The sequence below is a fragment of the Heptranchias perlo genome, chromosome 1, assembly GCF_035084215.1.
Source record: "Heptranchias perlo isolate sHepPer1 chromosome 1, sHepPer1.hap1, whole genome shotgun sequence".
In the NCBI taxonomy this organism is placed as follows: domain Eukaryota; kingdom Metazoa; phylum Chordata; class Chondrichthyes; order Hexanchiformes; family Hexanchidae; genus Heptranchias; species Heptranchias perlo.
The window spans coordinates 124,161,888-124,189,470 of NC_090325.1; the positions used below are offsets into that span (position 1 = coordinate 124,161,888).

Genomic DNA, 27,583 nt, shown 5'->3' on the forward strand with positions numbered 1-27,583 from the left:
TGCAGCCTGCTACAGCAGGCCGTCCTGCCCGATAGCCATCCAGCCTGTCAATCAGGCTGGCTGCCGGACGCAAAGCCCTGAAGTAAAATTTGTTGACCTCATTAAGGTCCCGATTGCGACCCGCCAACTTACCTTCCGGGTTTCATACCCAAAAATCTTCTCCCCCGTTCCCTTCCCAGCTTGAAGTCAAAATTCTGCCCTCTCTCTCTGTTAGTATTTACAAACTTTTTGCTCCTTTACCAGGTGGAACTGCCATAACTCCCTACAGTATTGAATGAGTAGCATCTGAGAAATATTTAGAACAGTTGCTTCAATAATGACTTTTTGGCTTCTGACTTATTGGGGGTCATTTTAACCCCCTACAACGGGCGGGAGAGAGTCAGGGATGGGGTGGTTAAATCGGCAAATATGTGAAACCCTATCCCAACCTGCCGCGAATGTGCCAGCTTCCATTTTAATCGTGGCATGTTTGGGAACGCACTGGAGAGGCGGATCCATAATTACAATATGTAAATGAGGCTCCATCCCTGATATTTTGGCAGCTATTTAAATTTAGCGGCTGTGGGCCGGCTTTCCCAGGGCTTGGGGAACCCAGCAGCTAAAGGGAGACGGGAGATGCCGGATCCAGCAGGCAAGTGTTTTTCCAGCACTGCTTGTAGGTCAGGAGGAGCAGGTGTGCTTCCCCCTGACCCCTCCAACAAATCTTCTGCCGTGATCAGTCGACCCCCTTCTTCCAAACCTGTGATCTCTCCCGCTCCCCACGCCTTCCCGATGGCTGGTCCGACTACCCCCCCCCCCTTCCATAACCAGTTGCCAAGGACTATCCCCAACAGTCCCCAGCTTCGGCCATCCACTGCTGGCTTTCCCACCCAGCATCCAGCCTCTCAATCTGGTCGGATTCTGGGCGGCAAATGGAGTAACAAAATGATAATGTGGTCCTGCCACACCTTCCCAGCATTTCTGGAACGCCCCCCGCCCCCACAAACATGCCTCCCCGTAAATATCGGGACCATGGACTTCATTGTGTCCAAAATCAAGGTTTTGCACAGGAATGCCTCTGCCACTGCTTTTCCCTTCATCTGTCTTGGCTTCGATCCCTTGCTCCTTCCCTTCTTCAAACTATCCCCCACATTTATTCCATAATTTTGCTCTATATCTCCCCCATTCTCATCAAAACATTTTATCAATAAGACCTACCATAGGCTTCCATGATTCTCATCCCTCCCAACTTTAGACCATCCAGTTTTCCCAGCTCAGGCTCTTATTTGCTAAAATCATTAATCTGTCTCTATCATCTGGCATCATCCCTTCTTCAAAACAGTTGTCATCTGCTCCACCTCTTCAAAAACCCACCTTAGAAACCTTTGCCTCCTCTAATTACTGCCTGATCTTAAATCTTCCCTTCTTTACCAAAACCCTAATCCATGTACCCAGTTTTCCTAGCATTTCTTGTATGAGACCTTGCATCTCTGCATGGTCATGCAGGTGTTCCCTAAAGCTCCGTCCTTGGTCCCCTCCTTTTCCATGTCGATATGCTTTGCCCTGGTGACATCAACTGGAAGCATGTGATCAGATTCCACATAAATGCTGCTAATACTCAGTTTTATCTTTCTGTCTCCTTTTCTGATTTCAGCTCAAGATGCTCACTTCTCTAATTGCCTGTCAAACATTAATTGCTGGTTGAGTCTATCATTAAGTGTTGTTTGAGTCTGCCTTTATTACTTTTATGCCTCCACGGCTTTGCCTTTCCCTCTCTCAGTGACCTTTTTCAGTCTTATGTCCCTGCTCACACACTTCACTCTTCTAATAGTGGTTTACTCCTTGGTCCCCATTCTCTTCATTCCACTATAAGTGATCACACTTTTAGTTATTTTGTCCATATTACGTGTAAGAAGGTGTAAGGATATGTGATGCCATTTCCATTGTGAAATTACTTCTGTTGTCTTTCTCTGAATTTTGTTTGAGTTCACCGGTGCTTCATAGAGACTGTTTTCTTTTTCAGAATTGTTCTGTCTATGTATGTTTTCTCTGTGACTTTTCTGTGTTATGCAATTCATGTTTTTTTTGCTTTTTTCCCTTGTGTTTATCTGCTTTGTCCTTTCCACTTATTGTCTTGAGCTGTGTGTGGAGCTGGTCTGTTGGCAAATATTTTGGAAAAAAGAACAAGGGAAATTAACCAACAAAGTGCAAAAATTGCAACAAAGAAACAGATATAAATCAGGGTTCACCAAATTTATAAATTGAGGTGTGATAATATGATCAGTGCAGCTGTAACATCGTCGATGTTGCATCACTGATTGCGTATGCCTTTAGAAATAATTTTTTTTATACATTGCACCAAAAATAACAGCTCCTTCAATGCAAACAAAAAATCGAGCAGAGTTTTCGTAGTGGGTTTAATCTTGGAGGAACATTGCCACTTTGGTTTTTGATTTTCAATACGCACATACACAAATTTATAAAGGAAAAATGTCACAATATGGAATACTTTATTTACAATAGCCCTAGAAGCATCCATACAAAGATCACTATCAACACCTGCACAGATCGCAAACATAATTACAGAACCACCCACAAGAAATTTTGAATGCTATCATTCTGCAGAAGTAAGTCAGGATTAGGCAATGTTGGAACATGAAGAGCTCATCCACAGGAGATCTGAGAATTCTTTTCCCGGGTGGGACAGAGTCATGTTTCTCAATAAGGAATTTCAACTCTCAGTTCTGCTGTGAGTTGACATACCTCAAGCTAGCAATTGGAAGCTAAATTTCCTATCAAGACAGGAGGGAGGTTGTTATTTGATAAATAGAAGAATAACGCGAAGCAGACAACTTTACAAAATTATCTTCTGGCAGAGAGCCTTGCCAATTGGGAGTGTATATTAACAATTCAGGGGCATGCCCCCCATGATAATTCATCCATGTGGATGGAAAATCATGTGGAACTCCCAATTCCCAATATGCATTCTTGGCAGGTGAGGCTCCATGCTGGAATCACAATTTCATAAAACTGACCCTAAAGTAATTCTCCACCTCTATTGTGCATCTCTCCAACCCAGGTGGGTGGAAAGTACAGGTTCACTGGAAAAATCTCTATCTACCCCCAGCTGAAAATGCATTGCAAACTGAAAGTCAGGGGTATCCCATTAATATATTTTATTTAAGACTTTTTTGTAAATTTATACATGCAACATTTTGTATCTGATAAACAAGGCAGTAGACACCCACAAAATTCACTCTAGATGACGCCCTTATTCTTTACACATTTTATTGGATTTTCAAAATATGTTTGATACAAGCACTTAGATAAATTTGTAATTCTTGCAGAAATATATAGCATACCTGGTATTTTACAGCAATTGTGAATAAATGGGAAAAGTGTTTATTCTTGGGCACCCGAGGGAAAGCACTGAAAGTGGTAGTCAAGATTACCATGGCCCTCAGTTCTGATGCCTCCAGCTCCTTTCAAGAGACATCAATGTCCATTCTTTGCTGTCTCTGCACAATTAGAAAGAAACTCTCAGGGCATATAGGGCGCTAAATTGGGACGCGAAGCACCCATCGTTTCGGCGCTATGCGGCCTCTCCAACATCAAAGATGGCATCTTGGCTGCGCACGCATGTTTCCAGCATGACGTACGCTGGACACCATCTTGGTATAGAAGTTAGCGCATGCACAAATACTGAACACCGGAAGCATGTAAAGTAAGGAGAAAATGGATGCAATCAGTGTGCAACACTGATTTAAAGTGATAGACACCATTTTGGCACTTAACGCTCAACTCAACGCACAGTCTTAACACTGACCATCAGAACGTGTCTTAGAGTGCCTGGACGATCCCCAACAACTCTATTTAAAGGAACCATGGGTTTACGGGTTGGTGGCTGGATTATTGCTTCTGGCTGCCGAGACATTTGTAACTGTTATTGGAGGTCTCCTAGACTTGAATACTAGGATGCGAGGACATAGCCTAACATTTAGAGCCAGGACATGCAGGAGTGAAGTTAGGAAATGCTTCTACACCCAAAGGGTGGGAGAAGTCTGGAACTCTCTTTTGCAAATGGCAGTTGATGCTAGCTCAATTGTAAATTCTAAATCTGAGATTGATAGATATCTGTGAACCAAGGTTATTAAGGGATATGGAGCAAAGGCAGGTATATGGAGTTAGGTCACAGGTCCACCATGATCTCAATGAATGGCGGAACAGGCTCTAAATGCCATTGCCACTTGCTGCTCCTAATATGCGCCACTTTCTCCTGCAAGAAAGCGGAACGTGTGTCTGGGTGATGTGCCTGTCATGGTTGAATAGCTGCCAGTGTGTGTGGCCTGTGAGTTGTAGGTGGACGGCTTGCAACAGTGGTAATGTGTAAGGGTGCGAGGAAGCATCTGATTGGAAGAGTTGAGTACTGATGGAAAGAGTTTGTTGGTATGTGGGTGATGGGGGGTGTAGTGCATGGAGGAGTGGATGCAATTAGCGGTGTAGTTGGTTGGAGATGCCACTTGACAGTTGACCTCACTCACCTTGACCACTCATGTCAAAGCATTGAACTTCTTCCTGTACTGCATCCATGCTCATGATGCTGTGAGCCTGGCATTGACTTCGTCCCCCACTGCCTCCCTCTGCCTTTTGGGTATATGTCTGGAGGGCCTCTTGCACCCCCCCCGCCCCCCTCCTGTGGATATAGGATGTTCCTCCTTCTGTCTACCTCTTGCACCAAGGCCTCTAGTGCATCAGCAGAGAACCTTGGTGCACGCATTCTCGGAGACCTGGTACAAACTCAGATCGGCAGATTGGTGAGGCGTGGCATGCAGATTGGAGGATGTGGGATTTAGTAATGCGCAACCTTTATTCAATGTTTTAACATAACTCATCAGTTTGTAATAGCAACGGGAGCTGCATCTGTGTTTTGCGTGTGCGATGTCTGATCTCTGTTCAGACTCCGTGCAGACAGCAGACTGTTATTTTCAGCAAATAACTGGTACCATTTACCTTTAAGAGATTTTTAAGAGACAGTCTGCCTTTAAGAGATTGGAGCTCCCCTGCTGGTGGAAAGTGCGAATTGCATGGAATCCTTTTTCAACACTGATTCGGAATGCTGCTTGCAGGTAAATCGTCAGGCCTCACGAAAGTCTTGTCCTGCCTGCACAGGGGCCATTGAGCATGGGGTAATAGTGGATCGCGTTACCCCTGCCCAATAATAGGCCCTATCCAATTTTTCCCCCAAAGTTTTTAAGCAAGTACAGATCCAGGGAAATTGGGGGAGGCAGGGGAGGGACGGAAAGAACAAAAGGGAAGGTCTGTGATAGGGTAGAGGGCAAGAGTGATTAAATGACAAAAAGGATGATGGTGCAAGGCAAGGAGGATGGTAATGGGACAGGATAAGAAACAAAAGATCAGTCTAGAGTAGCTGTAAATGGCATCGGCAGAGATCTTATGTGCGACCTTTAACTCCTGACCTATGACTTCTAAGTGATTTCCCCAGTTGTAAGAGGAAATATATTGGTTGACTGCGGGGTCTCAGTTGTAGCTGCTTGGCATTAAGGTGGCCTTGTACCTCTTTGTACTAGCTTCTATAATGGCCCTGCAACTGATGCAGTCATGTCCTCTGTTGTTGTGGTTGGGTGGGCCTGCACAGTTTCTGGCACATCCACAGTCATCTGTGCAGAGGGGCTGAATGTTGCATCACCTAGAGAGACAGCAGCCTCATCTGTACCCACACCAGCATGCCCCTGCTGCTGGGCAGTCCCTCAACAAGTCCATTACTGTAGACAGGAATGAGGTTTGTGAATCCCTGTCTCAAGTTTCTCGCAGTCTGATTCCCTATCATGTTGAAGCGGACATGAAAACTTCTTGTCAATTGGAGCACAAGCCCTGTACAACAGCAGTGGGCACATTCTCCTCAGGTAGCAATCTCCTTTTACAGGAAGGCCTTGTGAGGTCCAAATCCCTAGGCTCCTCAGTTAAGGAAAGAAGCAAGCTAGCCCTTTGGCCATAAGCCCCACAATTGACTGCCACTACCACTTTCTCCTCCCCACACATGCACTTTGCTAACTCCTCAACTCACTATCTAAACCTTTTGTAGGTATGGGTGTAATTGTCCTGGTTCCTGAGTCGAATGGTGAGAATGATGCAGGTTGCTGTAAGATGCTGGTTCCTCTGGCCCACAGGGATTGCTGGTCTGCTGCTCTGCCTGCAAAAACAGAAGAGGAACACTGCTGACTGCAAAATGGTGGATGATTGGGTGAACTCCCACAGAAATTCCAGATGCACAATTAGGATGGTGCTTGCCCTGAGCTTGGAGAGGCCATGAGCTTCACCCTCCCCCACTTCCTTTATGTTTTCATATTCTGTGGTGCCCTTTGTAGCTTCTTTGAAGGGACTCAAAGAGAGTCTCCTAGAATTGAAGATTGATCGCCCGGATGCTGCTGCTGGCGACACGGGAGAAAAGTACTTTATGTACTCGGTTCGCACCTGCAGGCCTCTGTAGCCCGTACTCTCAATTTACGGTCCACACCATTCCGATGTCTTCCTGGTGCTCAAACCGTTGTCCATTTATAGTTTCAGCCATTCTCTGCTGGAATTTCCTCATGGCTGGTTCCCGCCCCATTGCCGGAAATGCGCTTGCCACACTTCAGGCAAAGTTACGGCAGTGGAGCATTCACAGCCATAGGACTTTGCAGAAGGAAAGGTGGATTAAATAGAAAGCTGGGGATTCTTACCTGAATATACTCTGCAAGTGTGCCTAGAAGGCAGGGAAAAACATCACCATGCACTGCATGAAAGCAGAGGGAAAATAATATCTGTCTATTGTCTTCACTTGGAGAGGAATATCAAGTTTTTTCTTAAGGTCATGTGCATATTGTTAAAGATTAATGGATATAAAATGGATTCATCTTTCTCTGCCTGTGTAGTAATGCAAACCAATATCCCCAGTTGCATGCTGATCAGAACAAAAATTTTTTTAAAAGAAAGCGAAAGAGGGGAAAAACAACACTTGCTGAAAGCAATCACCTAATTTCACCCTTTGCAATACATTCAGTAGTAAGGGAATGTGATTAAAAAGCATCCTGCAGGACCAGTCACAAGGACATTCCCTGTGCCTGTAATCATTGCTTTCTGCGAATTGCAACGGAGAAACTCTCCTGATCCCTCATCTAGCCAGTCTGTGACTGGCACATGGTGGAAGCTGTGCATTCCAGTTGCACTCTTCACCATTGAGAGCTTTTTGTTAGACAAAATGAACAAAGTTTGAAAATTCCACTGGTGCATCTGGGTTTTTTAAATGTCACACAATCAAGTGTCACGCATCAGGCATCATGTGATGGAGATCTCCAAGAATACATCAAACCAGAGTTGGCAACCCTAACCCGTTAAAATTGAGCGGAACATGTTCCGCCCAGTTTCTGCCAAATTTGGCAGCAGGATCCTAAAACAGACGTTAGGCCCCTGATTAGCATATTCAAGGGGCTTAACAACTGTTCTAGGCGGAATCTCAGGCACTTCCGGGGGAGATCAGGCACGTGGGATTGTGCCTGGAAATTGTTCCCCCAATGGGTGTTATGGAGACCAATTCTCCTCGCCCTCTTATTTTTCTGCTTTCCCATTGACTCCATTTTCTCTGACTTCCCATTGCCTACCTCCTCAATCTCCATGGTTTCTTTCTCCCAACTCCTGGTTTCCATGGTTCCCCCATTCTCTGTCTATCTCCCACCTCTGGTGTCCATGGTTTCTTACTGTCCCTGTCACACTCCCTCCCTCCCCCCCACCATGGTTTCCTGAGTTGTGTGTCTCCATTCTCTCCAGTCTTCTTACCCTCTCCCTCCCACCCTCTCTCCAGCCTTCTTACCCTCTCCCTCTCTCTCTCCAGCCTTCTTACCCTCTCCTCCCTCCTCCTTACCCTCTCCCTCCCACCCTCTCTCCAGCCTTCTTACCCTCTCCCTCCCACCCTCTCTCCAGCCTTCTTTCCCTCTCCCTCTCTCTCTCCAGCCTTCTTACCCTCTCCTCCCTCCTCCTTACCCTCTCCCTCCCACCCTCTCTCCACTCTTCTTACCCTCTCCCTCCCACCCTCTCTCCAGCCTTCTTACCCTCTCCCTCTCTCTCTCCAGCCTTCTTACCCTCTCCTCCCTCCTCCTTACCCTCTCCCTCCCACCCTCTCTCCCTCCTCCTTACCCTCTCCCTCCCACCCTCTCTCCCTCCTCCTTACCCTCTCCCTCCCACCCTCTCTCCAGCCTTCTTACCCTCTCCCTCCCTCTCTCCAGCCTTCTTACCCCCTCCCTCTCTCCAGCCTTCTTACCCCCTCCCTCTCTCCCTCCTCCTTACTCTCTCCCTCCTCCTTACCCTCTCCCTCCCTCTCTCCAGCCTTCTTACCCCCTCCCTCTCTCTCTCCAGCCTTCTTACCCTCTCCCTCCCTCTCTCCAGCCTTCTTACCCCCTCCCTCTCTCTCTCCAGCCTTCTTACCCCCTCCCTCTCTCTCTCTCTCTCCAGCCTTCTTACCCCCTCCCACCCTCTCTCCAGCCTTCTTACCCCCTCCCACCCTCTCTCCAGCCTTCTTACCCCCTCCCACCCTCTCTCCAGCCTTCTTACCCCCTCCCTCTCTCCCACCCTCTCTCTCCCTCCCTCTCTCCCTCCCTCTCTCCCTCCACTTACCCTCTCCTCCCTCTCTCTTGTTCCCATGGTTTCCTATTGTCCTTCAGCGCTGACGTGTGCCTGTGAGCGCCCTGAGGCTGCGCGTGCGCAGTGGATCGGGTGCCGTGCCTTGTGAAGGCGGGTGCCGGCGGCGGGCTCTTGACGTGGCACTTCCTCAGATAGTGGATACAGGGTGACAGCGCGAGCAACCCCGGGACAGGGACCGGGACTGGGACAAGCGGGCAGCAGCAATAAATAACGTCCACCACTCACACCACCAGCAAGCTACCGGCCGCAAGGTAAATAGCAATCGTGTCTTTTATGATTTTACATTTTGATCGTATAATCATTTATTTTAAAGCGCATTTATTTACTATGATTTTTATAATCCTTCCGCCATCAAACACTGACAAATGTCACTGCAATGAATACTTTCTTATGAATTCCACATTTTCTTTGGAATAAAAACGTAGTAATACATCTATTTTATATGCGTGGGTAGTTTGACGTGGCAATTCATTCACTGACAGACAGCACTGGTAACTGGTCTGAGGTATCAGTTCTTCAAAGGGAAAGTAACACTTTAAGCTATCACTGGCATTTGGACAGATGCACGTTCAAGGGACTTTTAATATTTTCGATATACTAATCTGTCATTTAAAAAAAAAGTTTGTGTGGTTGAGAAAAAGTGAGGCCTTGCATCACTTACAGCGAGTGATGTACGGTGTACAGTTGTGGCAAATTCCTACAGCAAGTATTTGCATTTGTTTCCATGATAAAAACTCATTAAAATACCCTTATCAATATGATTTGTACATTTGCTTTTATAAAGTTTATTTTTTAAGATTTACTTTTTCATGTTTATCTCTTCCTTTCAGGATGTTTGTCACTATGACACATCCTTTTCCAGCTGGAAGAATGGTATGGATTCACACTTTGCCATAAGCATAGTCTGTATCATCCTGGTCACTCCTGGATTAGTTAGCAAAATGGACATTGTCAATTCTTTCCATCAGTTTTCCCCATTGTTCGCCCAAGATGGAATGTCTTGATCCATCCTATGCTCAATTTCATGGTTGACAAAACTTACCTGACCAAAGCAGGTGGGTTGCGAATATGGATATCTCTTATCCAGAATGCAAACCTATAACCTTATTGTTGAGAGGAGAGTGTACAGCGCTTAGTCTACTATGCTATAGCTATATCATTTTAATACATCCATGTCACAAGTTACACCTATAGTGAGCCTAAAATTATTGTACTACAATTCACCCATGTACCCATGTGATGTCTAGTACTTCTGTACTGGTACATTGACAGCAGATACATTTCTAAAGAACATATTCTGCACTCCACTGCCCGCAGCAGAGCATCTATCCACTGTTGTTACGAGGTTAGGTTATATAGATAGCTGTCTCCAGAGCATTATACAATTATATACAATAGAAACATAGAACATCAAGATTATAATTGCAGAAGTATTTCAGTGAGTGCCAGTGCAATAACTTCAGTACAGTGGTATTAGTAAACAATAAGCAGTAATTGAAATGAATCTAGATTAAGAAACAAAGATGTCTAGAAGGTGCTTGCAGTGAGTCCAATAGATGATCTTCATACGGGTTATCTTCAGGCAACCAGCCATCATGGTCAGGCTGGTTATAAATACCACAAAACCTCACATTATGTCATTTCTTCTGCCAACTGCTGCAGCTGTTAGGCAGGGTTCCCACTTCTCATAGCTATCCAGTGACCCCTCCTAGAAAGTATATGTGCGTGGAAGAATTTTACCTCCTCCCACTGGTAAATAGCTTGATGATACTGATTGTTTAGAGTGATATGAGGAATGGCCACCAATGGAAGATTCTGGAGGGTTGATACCACTTTGAACAATCCATCAGTATAAGTCTTTCAGGAGAGGAGGCGAAAAAGAAATAAAACACAATTCCAGCTGCAGTAGCACATCGCTCCAACTCAGATCCTCATTTATTGGGCATACAACTTCCCCAATGTAAAAACACAAAATTGTGCTTCAAATGCACAGCAGGTCAGTCAGCATCTGTAAAGAGAAAAGACAAGTAAATGTTTTGGATGTGTTCCCCGTATCAGGACTGAAAGCTGAAAGATAGCAAGCATTTTAGCAATGTTGAAAAAAAAAATGAAAGGTGGAAGGGAAGGGGAAGAAACAACAGCTACTCCAGTCGCACAGGGAGTTAATAGGTTGAATGCTCAGCAAACTGCTTCATAGAAAAATGTCAGGTGATGGAAATATATTAAAATAATGTGCAAATAAGAGGTGAAAAGACATAGGAAAGGCCCACACAAACAAAAATGTAAGAACATGGGGACTATTGAAGAAAGAGAGAAAATATATATAAACACATAACTGATTCCACCTCTTTACCAATAATGTCTACTTTTTTTTCAATATTTCTACATTATTCTGTGCTTGTCTTCAAACTATTGGCATAAACTTGGTATTTCGGAAGCTGATAAGTTCCACTTCTTGCATCAGCACTCAACTCCTTAGTCGTCATCATGGTAGCAATCAAGGGTTTAGTGAGAATGGCAAAATCATCTCCATATTCAAAGTTTGCCACACCCTTACACTTCCAAGCTCACTATCTTCAGTGTCTCAACTCAAGTAAAATGAGTATGATAGGGAAGATACCTCTATCACTAAAGCAATAGAAATGGAAAAGGTAAACAGATCAGATATCAGCAAGAAACATAGAAACATAGAAAATAGGAGCAGGAGTAAGCCATTTGGCCCTTCGAGCCTGCTCTGCCATTCAATATGATCATGGCTGATCCTCCATTTCAATACCATGTTCCCGCTCTCCCCATACCCCTTGATGCCTTCTGTGTCTAAAAATCTATCTATCTTCTTCTTAAATATATTCAGTGACTTGGCCTCCACAGCCTTCTATGGTAGAGAATTCCACAGGTTCATCACCCTCAGTGAAGAAATCTCTCCCCATCTCAGTCCTAAATGTCCTACCCCGTATGCTGAGACTGTGACCCCCTCGTTCTAGACCCCCCAGCCAGGGAAACACCCTCCCTGCACCCAGTCTGTCTAGCCCGGTCAGAATTTTATACGTTTCAATGAGATCCCCTCCCATTCTTTTAAATTCTAGTGAATATGGGCCTAGTCGACCCAATCTCTCCTCATATGTCAGTCCTGCCATCCCAGGAATTAGTGTGGTGAACCTTCGCTGCACTCCCTCTATGGCAAATATATCCTTTCTTAGGTAAGGAGACCAAAATTGCACACAATACTCCAGGTGTGGTCTCACCAAAGCCCTGTATAACTGCAGTAAGACATCCTTGCTCCTATACTCAAATCCTCTTGCAATGAAGGCCAATATACCATTTGCCTTCCTAACTGCTTGCTGCACCTGCATGTTTGCTTTCAGTGACTAGTGTACAAGGACACCCAGGTTCCTTTGTACATCAACATTTCCCAATCTATCACCATTTAAATAATACTCTGCCTTTCTGTATTTCCTTCCGAAGTGGATAACTTCACATTTATCCACGTTATACTGCATCTGCCATGTATTTGCTCACTCACTCAACATGTCTAAATCGCCTTGAAGCCTCTTTGCATCCTCCTCACAACTCACAATCCCACCTAGTTTTGTGGAACTGTTCTATAATCGATAGAATTTTGGAAGATGACAATCAATGCATTCACTATTTCCATGGCTACCTCTTTTAGCACTCTGGGGTGCAGATTATCAGACCCTGGGAATTTATCGGCTTTCAGTCCCATTAATTTCTCCAGCACTGTTTTTTTACTAATACTAATTCCTTGAATTCCTCCTTCTCGTTAGACCCTTGGTTCCCTAGCATTTCTGGGAAGTTATTTGTGTCCTCTTCCGTGAAGACAGAACCAAAGTGTTTGTTTCATTGCTCTGCCACTTCTTTGTTCCCCATTATAAATTCTCCCGTTTCTGATGGTAAGGGACCTACATTTGTCTTCACTAATCTTTTGCTTTTTACATACTTTTACAAACTGTTTGCAATTGTAAATGGCCATGGTGTAAAGAAGCGTGAAAAGGTAATTGAAATGGAAGCAGTAAAGGACAAGACGGATGTGAGTAGGAAGGCATCTTGCACATATATCTGCACTGTTTCAGGAACTGTTGAACAGAAGATATCAGCTATTAATCACATCAGTGCAAGAAAGGTGACAGACATGTCCAACTAGACATTTGACTAAATTAGCAATAAATACATGATGCTGGAAGAGTCATTAAGGCAGATGAAGAGAGAAAAAGCTTCAGTAGTATGTAGGACTACTGTTGAATTACTTAAAGATGGGAGGCTTGTGGTGACAGACTATCCAAACAGTGTGGAGTGTAAGCAAAGTATTTCAGGTTTGAAAACAGTCATAAGAACATAAGAACATAAGAAATTGGAGCAGGAGTAGGCCAATCGGCCCCTCGAGCCTGCTCCGCCATTCAATAAGATCATGGCTGATCTGATCCCAACCACAAATCTAAAGAACACAAGAAGTCGGAGCAGGACCCGGCCACATAGCCCCTGGGCCCTCTCCGCCACCCACAGGGCATTGACCGATCCGAACTCAGCTTCATGTCCAATTTCCTGCCCGCTCCCCATAACCCCTAATTCCCTTTACTTCTAGGAAACTGTCTATTTCTGTTTTAAATTTATCTAATGATGTAGCTTCCACAGCTTCCTGGGGCAGCAAATTCCACAGACCGACCACCCTCTGAGTGAAGAAGTTTCTCCTCATCTCAGTTTTGAAAGAGCAGCCCCTTATTCTAAGATTATGCCCCCTAGTTCTAGTTTCACCCATCTTTGGGAACATCCTTACTGCATCCACCCGATCAAGACCCTTCACAATCTTATATGTTTCAATAAGATCGCCTCTCATTCTTCTGAACTCCAATGAGTAGAGTCCCAATCTACTCAACCTCTCCTCATATGTCCGCCCCCTCAACCCCGGGATTAACCGAGTGAACCTTCTTTGTACTGCCTCGAGAGCAAGTATGTCTTTTCTTAAGTATGGAGACCAAAACTGTATGCAGTATTCCAGGTGCGGTCTCACCAATACCTTATATAACTGCAGCAATACCTCCTTGTTTTTATATTCTATCCCCCTAGCAATAAAAGCCAACATTCCGTTGGCTTTCTTAAGAAATAGTGGCCGAGAAATTGGATTGCTCAGCACCCGTTTGTTGGATTAAAAACCGGGTGCTGAATGGTCCACTATCATATGCGGCAGTGGCATGGCCGCTGCCATATTGGACTGCACTGCTTTCAGGTGTCCCTGGCGGCTGCCTGAGAGCAACACTGGCTTAATTTAAGTAAGCAAAGAAGGGTCCTGCGCCTGCTGCAGGACCTTTCTGCCATATTGGGCAAAAACTCGTCGGAGCTTGTGCTGCGCAAATTGCGACGTGTTTTTGTTTCTACAGTGGCCTAACAAGTAGCCCTCAAAGGGATTGCTGGAGGTGGTGGAAGAAACACACAGGTAAGTTTTAAAACCTACCTGAATGTGGAGCGAGGGGTAGCTGGAGTGGTCATCCTGCCTCTTGAAGCGTGACTAGTGTCCGCAAACAGGCGTGAACAAATTTCCAGGTCAGTGTCTGGGAGTTGCTATATCTCTGGAGCAGATGGAAAGATTACCGAACAACTTAATTCGATGTACAAGGGTACAAAGGTTTGTAGTGTATTCATTGAAATGAAAGGGAATCTGCTTGGTTGTTTAATCAAATAGGTGTATTTGACCCACTGAATTTTCTATTTATTAATACTTTTTGCTATTCAGTAGAACATAAGGAACAGGGGTAGGCCATTCAGCTCTTCGAGCCTGCTCCACCATTCAATTAGATCATGACAGATCTGGACGTCAACTTCATTTACCCACCATTGCTCCATATCTTTTCATACCCTTACCAAACAAAAATCTGTCGATCTCAGCCTTGGAAGCTCCAATTGACCCAGCTTCCAAGCCTTTTGGTTGGGGGTGGGGTGGGGGAAAAAAAAAAAAGAGTTCCAGGTTTCTACCGCCCTTTGCGTGAAAGAGTGCTTTCTGATTTTGCTCCGGAATAGCCTAACTAATTTTAATATTATGTCCCTTTGTTCTTGATTCTCCCACCACAGGAAATAGTTTCTTGGTACCTAGCAATGATTGTAAATGTTACACCCTGTGCAAAAAAGGGGAGAGGGATAAACCCAGCAATTACAGGCTAGTCAGCATAACCTCGGTAGTGGGGGAAACTTTGAGAGACAATAATCCGGGACAAAATTAATTGGCACTTGGAAAAGTATAGGCTAATAAATGAAAGTCAGCACAGATTTGTTGAAGAAAAATCATGTTTGACCAATTTGATTGAGTTCTTTGATGAAGTAATGGAGAGGGTTGATGAGGGCAGTATGGTCGGCGTTGTATACAGGGACTTTCAAAAGGCATTTGATAAAGTACCACATATTAGACTTGTTAGCAGAATTAAAGCCCATGGGATTAAAAGGACAGTGACAGCGTGGATACAAAATTGGCTAAGGGATAGAAAGCAGAACGGTTGTTTTTCCAGACTGGAGGGGAGTATACACTGGTGTTCCCCAGGGGTCAATATTAGGATCACTGCTCTTTTTGATATATATTAATGACCTGGACAGGGGAAACAGGGTATAATTTCAAAGTTTTAAGATGACACAAAACTCAGAAATGTAGTAAACAATGTGGAGGATACTAACAGACTTCAGGAGGACTGGTGAAATGGGTAGTCACATGGCAGGTGAAATTTAACAGAAGTGTGAAGTGATACATTTTGGTAGAAAGAATGAGGAGAGGCAATATAAATTAAATGGTTCAATTTTAAAGGGGGTGTCAGAACAAATCTTTGAAGGTGGCAGGAAAAGTTCAGAAGGCTGTTGAAAAAGCATGTGGGATTAATAGAGGAATAGAGTGCAAAAGCAAGGAAGTTATGCTAAACATTTATAAAACATTGGTTAGGCCTCAGCTGGAGTATTGTGTTCAATTCTAGGCACCACGCTTTCGGAAGGATGTCAAGGCCTTCGAGAGGGTGCAGAAGAGATTTGCTAAAATGGTGCCAGCGATGAGGGACTTCAGTTATGTGGAGAGACTGGAGAAACTGGAGTTGTTCTCCTTAGAACAGAGAAGGTTAAGGGGAGATTCAAAATCATGAACAGTTTGATAGAGTAAATAAGGAGAAATTGTTACCAATGGCAGATGGGTTGGTAACCAGACGACACAGATTTAAGGTGATCGGCAAAAGAGCCAGAGGCGACATGAGGAAACATTTTTTTTAAAACACAGTGAGTTGTAACGATCTGGAATGCACTGCCTGAAAGGGGGGTGGAAGCAGATTCAACAACAACTTTCAAAATTGGATAAATACTTGAAGGGAAAAAATTTACAAGGCTATGGGGAAAGAACGGGACTTGGACTAATTGTATAGCTCTTTCAAAGAGGCAGCACAGGCATGATGGGCCGAATGACCTCTTCCTGTGCAGTACCTACTATGATACCTATCAAATCCTTTTAACATTTTAAACACCTCAATCAGATCACCCCTCTATCTTCTATACTCAAGGGAATACAAACCAAATTTATGTAACCTGTCCTCATAATTTAACTTTCTAATCTCTGGTATCATTCTAGGGAATCTGTGCTGCACCCCCCCAGGCCAATATATCCTTCCTGAGGTGCAGTGCCCAAAACTGAATTCAGTGCTCCAGATGGGAGCAGACCAAAGCTCTCTGAAATTGAAGCATAACTTCCTACCTTTTGTACTCTAGCCCCTGTGAGATGAAGTCTTTTTGATTGCTTTTTGTACCTGTCTGCTAGCTTTTAATGATTTGTGTACTTGGACTCCCAAATCTCTACTTCTCTACAGTTCCTAGTTTCTTACCATTTAGAAAATACTCCGATTTATCTTTCCTGGGTCCAAAGTGAATGACCTCACATTTATCCACATTGAACTCTATTTGTCATAGTTTTGCCCACTCACTTAATCTGTCTATGTCAGTTTGCTACATCCTCCTTCCATCTACATGCTTACTGTCCTTCTTAACAGTGTCATTTCCAAACTGGGATATACAACTCTATTCCTCCATCCAAGTCATTAAGGAATATGGTCAAAAGTTGAGCCACAGAACAGATCCCTGGGTACACCTTTGTCACATCCCACCAATGACAGTACCAACCCTATCTCCATTCTCTGCCTCCTACCTTCCAACCAATTTCCAACCCAAGTCAAAATGCTACCTCCAATTCTGTGCACTCTCATTTTTGCTCATAATCTCTTGTGTGGAACCTTATCGAATGCCTTCTGGAAGTCCATCATCCACAGACACTTCCTTATCTAGCTTATTAGTGACCTTCTCAAAAAAAACAACTAGATGAGTCAGACATGACTTATCCTTATCAAAGCTATGCTGGCACTCATCAGCTCATATTTGTCCAAATGCTCAGTCACTCTATCCCTAATGACAGATCCTAGTAGCTTCCTCACAACTGATGTTAAATTGACAAACCTGGTTACTCTCGCCCACCCTTCTTAAATGATGGAGTGATATTAGCAAATTTCCAATCTAATGGCACAATTCCCAAAGCAAGAGAGCTATGAAAGATTATGACTAATGCTTCTGCAATTTCCTCACCTACTTCTTTTAATACCCTGGGGTGGAAACTATCAGGTCCTGGATATTTATCTATCCTAAGTCCCATTATTTTCTGTGTTACCATTTTAAAAAACTTATATTGAATCCAATAAGTTTCTCCCATTGATTTATTTTTAGTTTCCCTTCTATCACTGGTATTTTATCCTTTTCCTCTTCTGTGAAAACAGATACAAAGTACTCATTTAGTAAATCTGCCATTACCTTGTTTATTACTGTATCATCAGCCATGTTTAATGGGCCCACAGCTCCTTAAGTCACTCTATTATGTTACAAATTGGATAGCCAGGTGGTGAAGGATAGAATACCAGAGCCTAGCCTTCAGTTGCTTCAAGTCTTTATTCACAAAACTCAACATTACTACCAGCACACCTTAGATCAGCTTTCTTACAAATAGATACAAGAGCGTTCCCAATTGATACACACCACCTGAATACAATTAACACTAATTGATATAAATCACAGATGCAATTAACATCTTACTCTTAATATATCTTTAAAAACTTTTACTATTAGCCTTTATATTACTTGCAAGTTGGTTTTTTTGTATTCCCTTTTTGCAGTTCTTCTTTGTGTCCCTTTGTTGCTTTCTATATTTCTTCCAGTCCGCTGGATTACCACTTTTCTTGACATTTGTGTAAGTCACTTCCTTTAGCTTTATATTCTGTTTTACCCCATATGTTGACCATGGTTGTTTGACTGTACAACTGGAACTTTTCCTCTTTAGGGCTATGTATTGGTCTTGTAATGTACTAAATACTTCTTTGAATACCTTCCACTGTTTTCCTGTAGGTGTACCTGTTAACTGCTCAGCCCAATTTAACATATCAGCTTACATCTCATTTCTTCGAAGTCAGCCGTATTTAAGTTTAAAACATTGGTTTGCGTGTGATCTTTCTCCTTTTCAAACTTAATGTCAAACTGTATCCTGTTATGGTCACTGTTTGCAAGATGTTCCCATACTGTTAGATTATTAATTAATTCTGGCTCATTGCGTATTACTAAATCTAGTATGGCCTGTTCCGTTGTCAGTTCTAATTGTTTCAGAAAACTGTCCTGGGTACACTCTAGTCATTGCCTTTATGACTTGAGCTGTTTTGCATTTCCCAGTCTGAAAATTAAAATCTCCCATTATAGCTGCTTTGACTTTGCTATGTGCTTCTCTGATCTCCATATTTATGCCAGAATATAGCTTTAAATTAAACTGCAGGAGTAGAACTAGGGAACATGGGTTCAAAGGAGTAGAAGGTAATTTTAGGACTGATATCAGGAAATTCTTCTTCACAGAAAGTGATCAATGTGTGGAATAAACTTACGAATAACGTAGTGGAGGCAAAAACCCTGAAATAATTTAAAATAACAATTGCATGGTACAATGGGGAGGGGGTAAGTATTAGGATTTCTCTGGATGAATTAAGATGGGACAAATAGTCTTCTTGATCTGTAATTATCTTGTGAAAACTAAACTGACAACAAAGAACCCTTAAAAAGAACCTATGAAATTTGTTTTAATTTAATTACAATGAAAAAATCTATACACAAAATAAAAAGTTACAACATACTAAAATTGTTTTTGTTGCAAAGGCAAGTGATAACTCAAGAATCTCCAAGGCTGCAGTATTTAGCTGCTTCATTTAGGTGATACATGCATTGTTTGACCAGGCCAGGGATTTCTTTACTTTCAACATGGAGGCTGATAGTTGACAAAGATTGGACCCCAGGCTCATGACCAGTTAGATGCACCTACAGCTTAGATCTCAATGAGGCATATACAGTTACCAGGATTTAGGCACCACAGACCATTGGATTGCTGAAACAAAGGTTCAGATGCCTCAACCCATTGGAGGGGGTGGAGGGGTCTTTCCTTACAGCCAAGGTTTCTCATTATTATGGTCTGCTGCACCTTGTACAGCTGTGCTGCAAAGGGCCTTTTCCATGGATCATAAAGAAAAGAAGTGGCCCCATGCAGTGTCAGAAGATGACCCCAACCAACAAAAGAGATGTCAGCTGAACCAAAAGTGTTAAGGCAGGCTACAATGAACAACAATTTTGTTCAGATACCTGTATCATCCAATGTATGACAGTAATTTGCACGTGCATACAGTACTCTGGCAAAGAAACAGTATTCTTGCCATTGCCTTCAGCCTCAATACTCATTAAAACCATTGCACTTTTCCATAACCATCTTATTCTGCCTCGTCCCAAATAAACTCTCATGATACATTAGAATACCAGTTAATCCAAATTTTATTCATCCTAACTGTATCTGTAGTGCAGATGTGTTCAGTAATTTTTCCCCCATGGCTTCCTTTTGTATTTTGTAAACAATTTTACAACACCAAGTTATAGTCCAACAATTTTATTTTTAATCCCACAAGCTTTCGGAGGCTTCCTCCTTCCTCAGGTGAACGGTGTGAACGGTGTTCCACACCGTTCACCTGAGGAAGGAGGAAGCCTCCGAAAGCTTGTGGGATTAAAAATAAAATTGTTGGACAATAACTTGGTGTTGTAAAATTGTTTACAATTGTCAACCCCAGTCCATCACCGGCATCTCCACATCATTCCTTTTGTATGACAGTGTATAGTGTATATCTTTTACTTCCTAACCACGTGCTCCTACTAAGTGTCCTCAGCGGGAGGAAGTGAGCTGAATGTTAGTGGCTTCTTCTGGGGATGGGTGTGGCTCAGTATCTCCTTGTACTGGGTCAGTAGATGGCTGTGGAACTACAAGTACCATGTGTATTTTTGTGGTGATTGCCTGGTCCTGTACACTTTTTTTTCCATATCTAGGATTGTTTGAAGAGGTAGGTAATGCAGATGCAGATGTGGCTTTGCCTTGAGACATTTCCACTATTTGCCTCAGTTCCTTCCATGCAGCTCAGCATTCCCTCAGCATGCTCAGAGATGGATAGAAGCAGACTGCTGGGCTGCAGTGAGGTTGTTGAAGCAGAATGTTGTGTCTTTCTCAATCTGATTCCCCAACAAGCTGAATCCAGATAAGACGGAATGCTATAGATTGGAGCCCAAGGCTTCTCGAGCCCTAGCTAAGGCATTTGTTATGGAAGCAATGCCTGAGCTTAGAATCTTAACAAAGGGGCTATGCTGTAGAGAGCCCTAGAGTGACCATGCTCTCCATGGTTGTCTGCAACTCAGTCAATCATGCAGCCTTGCAGACACAAATGTTTTGGACTCCTTCATAGACACTCCCAATTGTGAAGGCTGCTTAATAAACTTTCAAATGACTGCATGAATTGCAGTGAAACTGATGCTGAGATGGCAAATCAGCCCTATGAGATTCAAATCCCTGGGCTCAGCAGCTGAAGGAGTCCTCCAGCTGTCCATCCAATTCCACATGCACTTACTTCTCACCTGTGCTTTACCAAGTGTTTCTTCCTGCAATTGACTAATTGACCTCGTGGAGTAACATATCTTGTGTTGGTGTTTGCCCCTGTAGAAGAAGTTGCTTGGTTGAGGCTGGAAAAAGGACTTGGCCACTGTCTCCCATTAAGTACCGAGAGGTGCAGAAAAACATATTTTAAACTGCTGTCAGTAAAACACCAAATGAAACAGAGCTTGTATGGCAAAACCTTCACGTTTGTTATGCTGCAATGCTGCAGTATATGCCTGCAAGTGAGGGAGTGGATGAGTGAGTGCGTAATGAGATAAAGAATAAAAAACAAAGGATGATCATAAAATCATAGAAAGTTACAGCACAGAAGAAGGCCATTTGGCCCATCGCATATGTGCCGGCCGAAAAAGAGCTATCCAGCTTAATCTCACTTTCCAGCACTTGGTCCGTAGCCCTGAAGGTTACGGCACTTCAAATGCACATCCAAGTACTTTTTAAATGAGTGGAGGGTTTCTGCCTTTCAGGCAGTGAGTTCTAGACCCCCACCACTCTCTGAGTGAAAAAAATTCTCCTTAGCTCCCATCTAATCCCTCTACCAATTACTGTAAATCTATGCCCCTTGGTCACTGACTCCTCTGCTAAGGGAAATAGGACCTCCCTAACCACTCTATCTAGTCCCATCATACTTTTATATATCTCGATTAAATCTGCCCTCAGCCTCCTTTGTTCCGAAGAAAACAACCCCAGCCTATCCAATCTTTTCTCATAGCTAAAATTCTCCAGCCCTGGTAACATCCTCGTAAATCTCATCTGTACCCTCTCTAGTGCAATCATATCTTTCCTGTAATGTGGTGGAGTCATGAGCTTGGTGGAGGTATCAGACCTTGTCCTTTCCCGCTCCCTCTATAGCTTTCAGCCCCAGAATCTCCGATGCTCACTCCTGTAAGGAGTCAGTGGTCTTTAGATGAGGTCTGCATAGGCTACTGCCTGTTATGTGTGACTTTCTTCTGCAAGCAGATAAAAAAAATACCCTCCCAAGCTGCCCCCTGCCCCAGCCCTGAATCCACATCTTACTCTCATTTCTCTCCCATCTCTCCTCATGCCCTCTCTGAGCACATCTCATCAATCAAACCCACCTCCTGCTCCCTTGACCCATTCCCACTAAACTGCTGATCACCCAACTTCCCTTCCTAGCCCCATGTTAGCTGATATTATTAATGGTTCCCTCTCAGGTACTGTCCATCTTGCTTTCAAAAGTGCCATCATCACTCCCTTCCTCAAACAATCCACCCTCAACCCCTCTATCCTCACCGCCCCAACTCCAGCCTTCCTTTCCTCCCCAAAGTTCTTGAACGTGTTGTCACCCATTTTTCATGCAGCCCCATGTTTGAATCTCTTCAATCAGGTTTTCGTCCCTGCCACAGCACTGAAACGGTCCTAATCAAACTCACAAATGACATCCTCTCTGACTGTGACCGTGGTGCATTATTTCTTTTCAACCTCTTTGTAGCCTTTGCACAGTCAACCTCACCATCTTCCTCCAATACCTTTCCTCCGTTGTCCAGCTCATTGGGATTGCCCTGACATGGTTCAACTCTTACCTATCTGATTGTAGTCACAGCATCTCCAGCAATGGCTTCTCTTTTCACCCCCCACATAGTTATATGGGCAGTCCCCCAAGGATCTTTTCTTGTCCTCCTTCTTTTCCTCATCTACATGATGCCCCTTGGCGACATCATCCACAGACATTGGGTAAGGTTCCACATGATATGCTGATGACACCCAGCTCTACCATTCCTCTACCTCTCTCCACCCTTACATTTCCTTTGTGTTGTCAGATTACTTTTCCAATATCTATTCTTGGATGAGCCGCAACTTCCTCCAATTATACATTGGAAAGACTGAAGCCGTCATCTTCAGGCCCTGCCACAAACTCCGTAGCCCAGCCACCAATTCCATCTCCTCCTTGTTGTTGGAATGATCCGCACTCCATGAGTAAAGGCTCGGGACCCAGGAGTCAGATCAATTTGAGTAATACAAGCAAGCAATTCATTTATATACTCACCTGCAGGAGACTCATCAGAAACTAAGAGCATCACCAATCCAGGCTGTTCCGAACGCTGAGTTTGCCGAAGGGTTTCATACCATATTTATACCTTTTCTTGAAATACATCTACTTGTTCAGTAACTTTGTCTACAACAGTCACTCATCCTGACTCAGCGGATGTCACGTGACTGGTTTCGGCACAAAATTGTGTGATATATGGGGCCCCAATTCTTATCTATATTAGTCTTTGAAGCTGCTGAATTCTGCATTCTTTTCCTTGTTATGCTGAATTCATCCCTCAGTATTTTTCTATATAATGTCGTATTTACTTGACGAACTCTGGCACTATTTCTTCTCATTGTTCATCTTATGATTATCTAAACCTTATTCTAAGATTATCTAACATTCATTCTAGCCCTTTCTAACACTTATTCAATTTGATTATACATAAAGAGTTACCTGTCCCTTTACACCAGTGTTCTTGTTTTGTTTTATCTCAATCTCCTTGTCAGCCGAGTTCAACTAGTTCTTCGTGCTCCATTGCACGTACACACTTCGTTCCTTCACATTATATACTAACTACCCCATCACACTCTGCTTACGCCAAGCCATTTAGCCTGTCATGGTACACCATCCTACATTCCCCAGCCACTGTCTCAGGTTGAACCAGACCAATCGCAATCTCGGTAGTCTATTCAACCCTAAGCTGAGCTTCTGACCCCTTATATTCTCCATCACAAAGATCCCCTACTTCTACATCCATAACATAGTGCTAGTGAATATAGTAACAGGAGAATAGACAGGATGAATGCGTGGCTGCAGGGATGGTGTAGGAGGGAGGGATTTAGATTCCTGGGATATTGGGACCGGTTCTGGGGAAGGTGGGACCTGTACAAGTGTGACGGGTTACACCCGAGCAGGACCGGGACCAATGTCCTCGCGGGGGTGTTTGCTAGTGCTGTTGGGGAAGGTTTAAACTAGAGTGGCAGGGGGATGGGAACCTTAGCGGGGAGACAGAAGGGAGTAAAGTTGAGAGCAGCAAGAGAGGGGAAGACCCAGGGGAAATTTACAATACAAATAGTACAAACAGTTGTTCAAGAACAAGTGAAAGGGAAAAGCGTAGAGCAGCGGAAAGAAAGTGTACTTTAGACGTTACAGATAAAGTGAAAACTAGAAGGCGTAAGGCGATTATCCCAGCATCAAAGCTGAAGGCCAGACTAGGGTGTGTGGCCCAACTAAAAGTTCTATATACAAATGCACAGAGTATAAGGAATAAATTAAATGAACTACAGGTTCAAATTCAAATTGGAGGGTATGACATGATAGCTATTACGGAGACATGGCTGCAGGATGGTCAGGATTGGGAACTAAATATACTGGGTTATAAGGTCTACAGGAGAGATAGGGAAAATGGAAGAGGGGGAGGAGTAGCCTTAGTGATTAGAGATGAAATCAATTCAATGATAAAGGAGGATATAACGAGAGGTAAGCAGCCAACAGAGACCTTATGGGTTGAATTGAGAAATAGGAAAGGATCTAAGACTATAGTGGGAGTTGTGTATAAGACCCCTGGCAGCAGCTCTGAAGTGCTAGATTGTATAAATGCAGAGATTAGACAAGCGTGTAAGAAAGTCTTAATGGGGGACTTTAACCTTCACATAGATTGGGGAAAGCAGACTAGCAACTGTCAGAAAGGTAGTGAATTTCTTGAGTGTGTCTGGGATAGTTTTCTACAGCAGTATGTCCTAGAGGCAACAAGGGGGCAAGCCATACTAGATTTAGTAATGAGTAATGAACCAGATTTAGTTAACAGCTTAACTGTGCGTGAACATCTATCCAATAGCGATCATAACATGATCGAGTTCAATATAGTGTTTGAAAGGGAAAAAAGTGAGTCAGCTGCTAAGATTCTAGACTTGGGTAAGGCCGACTTCAATGGGATGAGCCAGAGACTGTCCACAGTAAACTGGGCAAATCTGTTAATGGGTAGAATGACTGATGATCAGTGGGAAATGTTTAAAGAAACATTTAACGAGATACAGAACTGGTTTATACCCCTGAGGGGCAAGAACTCTACTTGCCAAAAAAACAGCCATGGACAACTAAAGAGGTAAGGGACAGTATAAGATGTAAGGAAAGGGCATACAAAAAGGCAAAAAATAGCACAGATCCTGGCGAATGGGAAAGATACAAAGATCAACAAAGGGTCACAAAACAGATAGTAAGAGCTACAAAAAGAGAGTATGAAAAGAAACTTGCAAGGGATATCAAAACCAATACAACAAACTTTTATAGTTATATTAGGAAAAAGAGGGTAGTCAGGAGCAGTGTTGGCCCCTTAAAAACTGAAAGTGGGGATATTGTCATTGACAATGGGGAAATGGCGGACATGTTGAACAATTACTTTGCGTCAGTATTTACAGTAGAAAAAGAGGATAGCATGCCGAAAATCCCAAGAAAACTAATATTGAATCGAGGACAGGGATTCGATAAAATTAACATAAGTAAAGCAATAGTAATGAAGAAAATAATAGCACTAAAGAGTGACAAATCCCCAGGACCAGATGGTTTCCATCCCAGGGTTTTAAAGGAAGTAGGTGAGCAGATTGCAGATGCCCTAACTATAATCTTTCAAAGTTCTCTAGATTCAGGAACTGTCCCTCTAGATTGGAAAATTGCACATGTCACTCCGCTTTTTAAGAAAGGAGAGAGAGGGAAACTGGGGAATTATAGACCAGTTAGCCTAACATTTGTTGTGGGGAAATTGCTGGAGTCTATAATTAAGGATAGGGTGACTGAACACCTCGAGAATTTTCAGTTAATCAGGGAGAGCCAGCATGGATTTGTGAAAGGTAGGTCGTGCCTGACAAACCTGATTGAATTTTTTGAAGAGGTGACTAAAGTAGTGGCAGGGGAATGTCAATGGATGTTATTTATATGGACTTCCAGAAGGCATTTGATAAGGTCCCACATAAGAGACTGTTAGCTAAGTTAGAAGCCCGTGGAATCGAGGGAAAAGTACAGACTTGGTTAGGAAATTGGCTGAGCGAAAGGCGACAGAGAGTAGGGATAATGGGTAAGTATTCACATTGGCAGGATGTGACTAGTGGAGTCCCGCAGGGATCTGTCTTGGGGCCTCAATTATTCACAATATTTATTAACGACTTAGATGAAGGCATAGAAAGTCTCATATCTAAGTTTGCCGATGACACAAAGATTGGTGGCATTGTAAGCAGTGTAGATGAAAACATAAAATTACAAAGGGATATTGATAGATTAGGTGAATGGGCAAAACTGTGGCAAATGGAATTCAATGTCGACAAATGTGAGGTCATCAACTTTGGATCAAAAAAGGATAGAACAGGGTACTTTCTAAATGGTAAAAAGTTAAAAACTAGGGATGTCAAAAGGGACTTAGGGGTTCAGGTCCATAGATCATTGAAGTATCATGAACAGGTGCAGAAAATAATCAAGAAGGCTCATGGAATGCTGGCCTTTATATCTAGAGGACTAGGGTACAAGGGGGCAGACGTTATGCTGCAGCTATACAAAACCCTGGTTAGACCGCACCTGGAGTACTGTGAGCAGTTCTGGGCACCGCACCTTCGGAAGGACATATTGGCCTTGGAGGGAGTGCAGCGTAGGTTTACTAGAATGATACCCAGACTTCAAGGGTTAAGTTACAAGGAGAGATTGCACAAATTGGGGTTGTATTCTCTAGAGTTTCGAAGGTTAAGGGGTGATCTGATCGAAGTTTATAGGATATTAAGGGCAACAGATAGGGTGGATAGAGAGAAACTATTTCCGCTGGTTGGGGATTTTAGGAGTAGGGGGCACAGTCTAAAAATTAGAGCCAGACCTTTCAGGAGCGAGATTAGAAAACATTTCTACACACAAAGGATGGTAGAAGTTTGGAACTCTCTTCTGCAAATGGCAATTGATACTAGCTCAATTGCTAAATTTAAATGTGAGATAGATAGCTTTTAGGCAACTAAAGGTATTAAGGGATATGGGCCAAAGGCAGGTATATGGAGCTAGATCACAGATCAGTCATGATCTTATCAAATAGCGGAGCAGGCACGAGGAGCTGAATGGCCTACTCCTGTTCCTATGTTCCTATAACATCACCCGCCTCTGCCCCTGCCTCAGCCCTTCTGTCTCTGAATCTCTCATCCATGCTTTTATCCCTTCCAGACTCGACTATTCCAATGTTCTCCTGGCTGGTCTCCAATTCTCCACCCTCTGTAAACTTCAGCCCATCCAAAACTCTGCTGCCTGTATCCTATCCCGCACCAAATCTCACTCAACTGTCACCCATATCCTTGCTGACCTGCATTGGCTTTCGGCCTCCCACGTCTCAAATTTAAAATTCTCATCCTCTTGTTTAAATCCCTTCATGGCCTCACCCCTCTGTAACCTCCTCCAGCCCTCCAACCACTCCTCTCCCCGAATTCTCATTCCTCTGACTGGCCTTTTTGCAACCCCCCCCCCCCCCCCCCCAATTTTCACACCACCACTCACAGCTATGCCTTAAGCCGTCTAGGCCCCAAGCTCTGGAATTCCATCTCTAAACTCCTCCACCTCTCCGTGTCCCTCTCTTTAAGGCCCTCCTTAAAATCCACTTCTTTGACTATGCTTTTAGTTATGCCTCCTAATATCTTCTTCTTTGGCATGGTATCCATTTTTGTCTGATTATGCCACTGTGAAGCACCATAGGTTATTTTTCTATTTTAAATGTGATATATAAATGCAAGTTATTGTTGTTACAGATGCTAATTCAGGTTTGTTGTTAAGTGTGATGGGCGTATATCAGTTCTCTCAAGAGTTGTGGCCAGTCAGAGGAATGAGAATTTGGGGAGAGGAGTGGTTGGAGGGCTGGAGGAGGTTACAGA

The 27,583-nt window shown here is 43.5% G+C and overlaps 1 protein-coding gene across 2 annotated transcripts in view; it reads left to right on the forward strand.

Annotated features, from left to right (window-relative positions):
• The first annotated feature begins 8,807 nt into the window (after positions 1–8,807).
• The window catches only part of LOC137325667 (protein transport protein Sec24D-like), a 169,118-nt gene continuing 150,342 nt past the window's right edge, over positions 8,808–27,583 (forward strand). For both annotated transcript variants that reach the window (XM_067990921.1, XM_067990922.1), the window contains exon 1: positions 8,808–8,924. The gene's annotated coding sequence lies outside the window, so the exon portion shown is untranslated. The remainder of the gene's footprint in view (positions 8,925–27,583) is intronic.